Source organism: Lutzomyia longipalpis, chromosome 3 (genome assembly GCF_024334085.1).
Source record: "Lutzomyia longipalpis isolate SR_M1_2022 chromosome 3, ASM2433408v1".
Lineage (NCBI taxonomy): Eukaryota > Metazoa > Arthropoda > Insecta > Diptera > Psychodidae > Lutzomyia > Lutzomyia longipalpis.
In genome coordinates, this window is record NC_074709.1 from 20,311,843 (window position 1) to 20,320,530 (window position 8,688).

The following is an 8,688-nucleotide window of genomic DNA, read 5'->3' on the forward strand; positions in this document are numbered from 1 at the left end:
ATGGAGTTGTACAACTCGTCCATACATGACTTTCTTGTGCGACAACGTTAAATATGAGTTTTTTTGCATTTTGTGAAAAATCAGTGATTTTTGTTCATTTGTTGCCATTTTGCGATGACAGCTCACAGGGTGCACCGGCTGATGTGTCTCCGTACAGTGGAAAAATCCCTTTGGGGAGAATTTTGGGATTTTCATGTTTTCTTCGTGGCAGTATTCAATGGATTTGGGTGCTCCACGATGATGACCATGCAATTGGACATTCTTTGGTGGTTGATGATGGCACATGCAATTATGCTATGTACATTTTTTCAACAAAACAAATTTATTTTCTTTCACAACACTCTCCAATGCTCCCGTACGTGTCTCATTCGGTGCAAATTCATGCAAAATTGTTAAATATGAGTGGTCAAGTGGTTGCCGATGGGCATTGCTATATATATTTTTCAACATTTACCATTCTTTTTCCTCTTCAAAAAAATTGAAGAAAATACAAATTAAAGGGAAATTTTATGTGTGCGGTGGGTGATTGCTGCTGATGGTAATTTTTCCTCTTCTTCTCTTTCAATGCAATATGTATATATTTATTGCAATTTCTCTATTTTCTTTTACTTTACCAACAATTTTTAAAGAAATTTAATTTGTTTTATATTGAAAATAATAAAATTGGTAAATGTGGATTCTTCAGCAATTTTCAAGAAAATACAAATTATTTCTTCATCAACTTCTTCATTTTACTTTAAGGTGATTTTTTTCTTCTTCATCAACAACTCTTTTGAAGAAAATACAAATTAAAGGGAACTTTTTCCTTTAAATAAATAAATGAAATTATTATTTATTTAATTGAAAAAAATATTAAAATTGTTAATAGTGGTGAATGGTTATGGATGGACATTTTTCTCTTTTATTGTTAAATGTATAATAGTAACATTTCTTTGTTCTTTACCAAATTTCTATTTTCTTCTCCAACATTTTCTTTTAATGTTTAATGTTTTAATGGTGGTTTGTTGCTGATGGAAATCTCTTTTAATATACATAATTACCATTTTCTTCACCAACTTCTTCGTATTATTTTGAGATGATTTTTTTTGTTCATCTTCAACTATTTAAAGAAATTGGAGAAAATAATGAAATTTTGTTAATTGTGGTGGGTGGTAAATTTTTCTCTTCTTGTCCTTCAATTTATATTTTTCCATATTTCCCTTTTCTTCACTAACTTCTTCGTATTACTTTGAGGTGATTTTTTTCTTCTTCTTCAATGACAACAATTTTTGAAGGATTTTAAAAGAAATTTCATAAATAAATTGGTAAATGTGGTGGGTGGTAATTTTTCCTCTTCTTTTACATCAATTTATTGCCATTTTTCACCAATTTCATAATAACACTTTGAGGTGATTTTTTATTTTTCTTCTTCAATAACAACAATTACAGACATTTTCCAATCTTATATTGGGGAAGTTTCTCTTCTTCTTCAACAACAACCCTGACGAATCTTATGGTAAAAAATATTCATTGAAAACTATTTTTTCCTTTGTGATTTCTGCGGTTCTAAAGGAAGTATTTTTTAAATGAACACAATACGACCATGGTCTTTGGGTATTTGCAGATGGCACAATTGAAGATATATTTTTTTTAATTTATCATGTCTTTTCCATTAAACATAAAAAGAGACATAATAAATATTAATAAAAAATTAATAAATTTATTTGGTGATAGTTGAAGATGGTAACAATTTTAACACTTGAGGAAGAATTGTTTTGTGACTTCCTTGGGTGTAAATTGAAGGATCTGTAGCTTCTTTACTGCAATTTGGTCACTTTTACTGTTGCAATTGGAAATGTTTTTATTTAAATTTTTGTGTCAGCAATAATTTTTATTTTAACATCCTTTTCATGGCTGCAGAGAGCAACAATTAACATTTATTCTTCCATCTCCTCTCATAGGGTCCATGAAGCGAAATTTCACATTACATTTACCTCAAGCTCAAAAATACAATCGAAAAGCATTTTTGAAAAAGGGCTCTCAAACCAAAAGTATTGCTGACAAAATATTATTAACACTTCCATCTGCAACACCCCTTAAAATTACCATTGACAAAAAGTAAAATAAATCAACTCAAAAATGATCCCAAAGTAAAATTTAATTTAAAAAATAAATTTATTAATTCTTGCCAAATACCATCTTCAACGTGAACCAAAGATCTGCATGACCTCACTAACCATCGAGGTACATGCCCTAGAGTGCCACAAATCCATTGCAAACCAAATACCATGGTCATTTCTAGCTCAAATACAAATTTGCAAGCGTCTGGGTCGAAAGCTTTAATGAATCTGGCACTGGGTATCTTGTATGGCAAAATAGCCCTGTGGATGGTGTACTGGATTCTCTATTTTACAGTCCGGGGATCTAATCCCGCTGCCGAATTTTCTTTTTTCCCCAAAATTACCCTTTTTACCAATAAATTCCCATTGGAATGTCTCACAAATTGCCACGGGGAGTGTTCTGATGGTGGACAGAGTGGATGATGGACATACAATGTCTTTTCTTTGATATTTTCTCAACATTTCTTATACGTCATTGCTGAATATCATAAAAATATTAATAAAATCGCAATTGACAATTATTGCAGAGCTCCCATTGGGTTATAGGGAGTTCATTGAGATCCTTGGCATGAACCTCAAGTGTTATGCAGACCATGGTCACATGTTGAAGATGGCCATAATTGTTCTATTTTTTCTAATATTTCCTAAAAATTCCTTTTCATTTGCAATGTCTCTCTTGCAAGGGTTTGAAGTGCGCTGTATCTATATTTATCTTAAAAAATGGACCTTTAGGGGAGGGGGGGGGGATGGATTGAATAAAGAGAGGTAATTTGTGATAAAAAAAGTTATTCTGGAATTTTAATTTTATTTGTATTGGTAATTAAATTACCTTTCAGGAAGATTTTAGTTTTATACTATGAGGTTTGGTTAATGACAATGACCTCACAATTAAGCCATCAATACTTTCGAATCAAAGAAGTTATTTTTTAGTATTTGATAAAGTTTAATTTTTTATTGCAAACGAAAGAACGACAAATGGTATTAATAATTCTTTGTTAGGAAAATGGTGGATTAGATTGATAAAAGAAGGTTTCTCACAATCTCTAACGATAAAATGTTAATTTTCAAAAGTAATATTGTTAGAAAGGAAAGATTTAATGATTTTCATTTATAATTGATTTTTTAGCATTCATTGCTGACCATAGGTCACAAGAGAGGGCAATTGGTCTTAAATAAGACTTAATTTTAATGCAATTCTAAAATTAAATTCATTATAAAAGGGGTTTTTATGATCTTATTAGTTGGTGTTCCACTTCGTGGCCAACACCAAGTATTGTAATCGTCGGAAAAACCGACCACCTCAGATCGGGCTCAAACTTGGTATGAGCACGTTTCAGACAACCCACATTCCAAAAATGGTGGTGGAAAATTTTTGATCCGGCCGGCCTGCCGGCCGGCCGGCCGGCCGGTCGCCCAAACTTTCCCTTATAGCTCGAGAACGGTAACAGATAGAGACTTCCGGTTTGAAGTTTTCTATAGAAATGTGGGTGTAAAATTTCATTTTTTCGCATTTTTGAAATCCAAGATGGCCGCCGTCCGCCATTTTGAACTACTATCAACCACTTCCCTTATAGCTAGAGGTCTGAAATTTTAGTATGTTGTAGAGCTCAGTGAGACGTTTTCATCGATAATCCATACTTGAAAATCGGTCAAGCGGTTTAGCAAATATGGCGGCCTAAAGCAAAAAGTGTTTTTTCGATATATCTCGAGAACGGCTTGACCGATTTTGACCATCTTGGTATCAAATGAAAGGTATTGCGAAGCCCTACAACTGTCTAGAACATTTCAAGTTTCAAAAACAACCGCAAGAGGCGCTAAAAACAAAAACAAAAATTGCCTAACTTTAAGGGGCAATATCTCCGAATCCCCATCATCGATTTCTTTTAAATTTTGATATGTTGTAGCCTGAGTCAATATCTTTCACCAGTCCGAAAATGAAGAAATTCTATGTCGCCGTTTAGAAGATATGGCCATTTGAAAAATTCTTGAATTTGAAAAGTTCTAAGAGCCATATCTCCTGCACTGCTTGACCGATTTTGCTCATCTTAGTATCAAATTAATGGTTTTGCAATTCTCTACAACTTTCTAGAACATCAGAAACCTCTAGAACCATTCATTGAGGACAAAAAGTGCAAAAAACTGTTTTGGTAGAATAAAAATCCGCCATTTTGTGTTCTGGAGATGACCTTGAAATGTATCGAAATATATATCAGATTATAGCTTATTTCAATATCTTTCCAAAACTAGTCAAGAAATTTCTGTAGGTCTTATAGAACCAGAGATATGACCATTTTTATCCATCAAATTGCCGAATTTTACAAAAAAATTAAATTTATCTACTAATTCTGCTCACAAATAGTATTACAACGCATAAACAAACTTCTACACGTTGTGGGACACCAACTCTTATAACTGGACGCGTTATGATTGACTTATAAAGATTATTAGTACACTAATAAACTATTTAGCTAAAAATCATAAAAGAACTATCATTATCTTATTCATTAGGAGGATATAAGAAATAATTGTCATCATGTCTTCAAGTCTTTTTAATCACACATTCAATTTCTACAAATGAAATTGGTATTTTAAATTGTTTTGCTTTCTCATAATGCTCTAATAGACATAAATATGGTTCTTAACAATTGAAGCATATGAAATGGAATAAAATGAAATCTACTCTCCTTACTTTCATTAAGGAAAAATAATTATCATTCAAAAAAATATATATTTTTAAGTTTAAAAAATTTATTATTATTCGTATTCAAAATAAATACAAGAGAGGTATTTTAACATAAAATACTATATTTAAATGAAGAAAAATTAATTCAGTTTTTTTTTGCTATGGGATTTCTTGTGAAATTCCGAATGGGAAGAAATGATTCATGTTCACTTTTTTATAAATACAATTTCAGAAAATAATATGCTTCAATGTTAAATGAATATTCAGGTGTTAAAAAAAGGCAGTGTCTGGAAGAAACACAACTAATAAAAATAACAATTATGATTGTGCGTAATTTTACTTTCTATTCTGTTAGATATCTTGAGAGTTGAGACTGTGTAATAGTACAGGATAGAGAGGGCAAACTGTGAGAACGTTTTAAAATTAAATGATTTCTATTCCTTTAAAAACCATCATCATCACTATGAACTTGTTTCATGACGCGTAACAACTAGGGCTATATGCTTTAAAAACCATGAAAAAAAATAATTCAAAACTTTTTGTCTTACTATTTTCTGGGAAAAGTTTGTTTAAAAAAATCATGATTCTTATTATATATTTTTTTCTTAAAAATAACTCAACTTTTAAAATCAATAGTTCAAAAGAATATTCCCTTTTCTCACTCTTTTTATAAAGATGTTAAAATATACAGTAGTTAAATAGAATTATTTATTCATTTATTAGTTGCCATCCCTGCTCCATAGAGCAAATATACAATGTATATGAAGAAATAATTTTACCCTTTGAGAGAGACAGAGCTGTAATGGCTCTATGGTTCTTCAGAAGTCTTACTTTTTTAACATAAATACTTTACTGCATACAAACTCATTAAATAATGTTTTTAATACAGGGCCTCTACGGTATATTAATGGTCATATTCTGAACTTTCATCATTCTTCTTTTATTTCATTAATTCATTATTTACATATTTTCATTTTTTTTTAATTCCTCATGTATCTCTTGCAAGAATTTAAGTTTGGCTATAAAGAACGAAATTTTAAGGAGGGGGTGTTTAATAAAAGAAGTAAATTTTTGATATGAAATATTTTAAATCATTCTTATTTTATCTGGTAATTTGAAAGTTTTAGTGGACCATTTTTTTACAAGCCAAAAGGACAACGTTTTCATATGAAATAATGTAGAAAGGATATTGGTAAATATGGAGTTTGTATTTGGCAAGGTTATCCTCTCTCTTTCCCACTCTCTTTCTCTTATGGGTCACCTCATTTTTCTAATGCACATGTAAATTGATGTAATAGGGGGTTGGAAAACCTTCATGAGATGAGTAAAATAATCTATCTATCCATCTTAACATCTTTGTAAATAAGAAGAATGGGAAAAATGCAGTAATTTGAAGAATAATATATCATAAGAGTCATGATTTTTTAAAATAAAGTTTTCCTAAAAAGTGGTAAAGAGAATCTTCATACATTATCTTTCGTTTTAAATCATTAGAAATCCTTTTCTTTCGTCAAGTAAAAGCCGCACAGAGAATTTTCTCTTTTTCTTACCACCTTCCATTTAATAGGAAGTAAAATAACGTTCAATTTGAAGTTTTTAATTTCTTGAATGTTTTTAAGCTTATAATTTTTAAAGAAATATGGGTCGGTTTTGATAAAAATCTTTTCTTTTCTTACAACTTATAGGTTGTTATAAGATTTTAATAGATGGTGTTTTTTGACCGTTTTCCTTTTCGTAGAACAAAAAAAGAAAACGGTCAAAAAACACCATCTATTAAAATCTTATAACAACCTATAAGTTGTAAGAAAAGAAAAGATTTTTATCAAAACCGACCCATATTTCTTTAAAAATTATAAGCTTAAAAACATTCAAGAAATTAAAAACTTCAAATTGAACGTTATTTTACTTCCTATTAAATGGAAGCAGTGGTATCAACGCAGAGTACTAAAAAAGTTTTAGTGGACCATTTTTTTACAAGCCAAAAGGACAACGTTTTCATATGAAATAATGTAGAAAGGATATTGGTAAATATGGAGTTTGTATTTGGCAAGGTTATCCTCTCTCTTTCCCACTCTCTTTCTCTTATGGGTCACCTCATTTTTCTAATGCACATGTAAATTGATGTAATAGGGGGTTGGAAAACCTTCATGAGATGAGTAAAATAATCTATCTATCCATCTTAACATCTTTGTAAATAAGAAGAATGGGAAAAATGCAGTAATTTGAAGAATAATATATCATAAGAGTCATGATTTTTTAAAATAAAGTTTTCCTAAAAAGTGGTAAAGAGAATCTTCATACATTATCTTTCGTTTTTAAATCATTAGAAATCCTTTTCTTTCGTCAAGTAAAAGCCGCACAGAGAATTTTCTCTTTTTCTTACCACCTTCCATTTAATAGGAAGTAAAATAACGTTCAATTTGAAGTTTTTAATTTCTTGAATGTTTTTAAGCTTATAATTTTTAAAGAAATATGGGTCGGTTTTGATAAAAATCTTTTCTTTTCTTACAACTTATAGGTTGTTATAAGATTTTAATAGATGGTGTTTTTTGACCGTTTTCTTTTTTTGTTCTACGAAAAGGAAAACAAAGATTTTTTGTTCTAGAAAAGTAATGTTCATCCAAAGATCTGATTAAAAAAAGAAATAAAATGTCAAAATTTCCTAATATATTTCCCATAATACCAAAAATCTTATGACTTACCTACATATTATTACTGCTTTAATTTAAAAAAAAAATAGGTAAACAGGAACATCTTCTTCACATTCGGACTATCACTCACAAGAACTCCTTTTGCAAATAATTAAAATTGATTAAATTAGATTTTCATTTAACAGTAATATTTTATGTTAAAATACTCTTTTCAATTAATGGCAAGTAAAAAATATATTATTAAAAAAATGTGTTCCTATATATGTATTTATTTCCTTTTTCTTAATTATGCTTCAATATCAATTAAAAGAAAGTAAATAATCAATAAAGATTTATATGATATTTCTATATAATAAATAAGCACTTTGACTGTGGAGTAGATGTCTAAAAGTTATAATTTCTCGACAAAAATAATGCAAAGGTCTTTAGATAAAATATTTTCTGTGAAAAAATTCAATTTTGGTCATCCTAGCAGATTTAGAAAGGCGATGAATGCAGTTTTCAAGGAAAAGAAATTCAATAGGAAAGATTTTTCAGAGACAAAATATTTTCACTTTTTTCCCAGTGTTACAACCCCTAGCTGTTGAAAGCAACTCTTTCAAATATCATTCAATTAATTGAAAACTTTTTTGAAAAATAACAAATATGTGAATAATCTCGAAGTCAAAGCTAAAACATTGTCTCCTTTATTTTTCTTTATTGTCATCTTTTCTTAATTTAACATGTTTCAAGTGTTGAGAACATTGAGACCGTAGAGAACCATATTTATATCTTATGAGATTGGTTCATTTCATAAAACTAAAGCCAGACGATTTTATAATGACATTATGAAAGTATTTCATCTGTAGATAATGAATGTCTTATTCAAAAGTCTTGATAAAATACATATGACAGAATTATTTCTTATATCTCCCTGATTAGTAATCCAATGATAATTATTTGATGATTTGTAGATAGAAGATTATATAGTTGCTAATAAATAATCTTTACTTTTAAACCAAAAAAACATATTTATAAAATTCATGAATTTTATGTCAAAATTAGAGAATGTATCTAACAAAGAAATATTTATAATATTTTCAGTTTTTTCTTTTGCAATCAAAAATAAAACCTTGGTAGCTCCATTCCAGCAACCAAATAATTTATTTTTATTTATTTTTATATAAGAAAAAATAGATATTGTTTGTTCATCCTCAGGGTCGTGAATAGAAATTTCAGACAGCAAAAAAATCTTTTACAACAAACCTCGTACTAT

At 29.4% G+C, this 8,688-nt stretch overlaps 2 protein-coding genes across 5 annotated transcripts in view; one reads left to right on the forward strand and one right to left on the reverse strand.

The window, feature by feature from the left end:
• Positions 1–8,688, forward strand: part of LOC129792615 (ecdysone-induced protein 74EF) — a 212,435-nt gene that overhangs the window by 12,929 nt on the left and 190,818 nt on the right. The gene's annotated exons all lie outside the window — the stretch shown is intronic.
• The window catches only part of LOC129792688 (ARL14 effector protein-like), a 693,823-nt gene continuing 691,837 nt past the window's right edge, over positions 6,703–8,688 (reverse strand). Inside the window, exon 3 of the mRNA XM_055832002.1 lies at positions 6,703–6,726. The gene's annotated coding sequence lies outside the window, so the exon portion shown is untranslated. The remainder of the gene's footprint in view (positions 6,727–8,688) is intronic.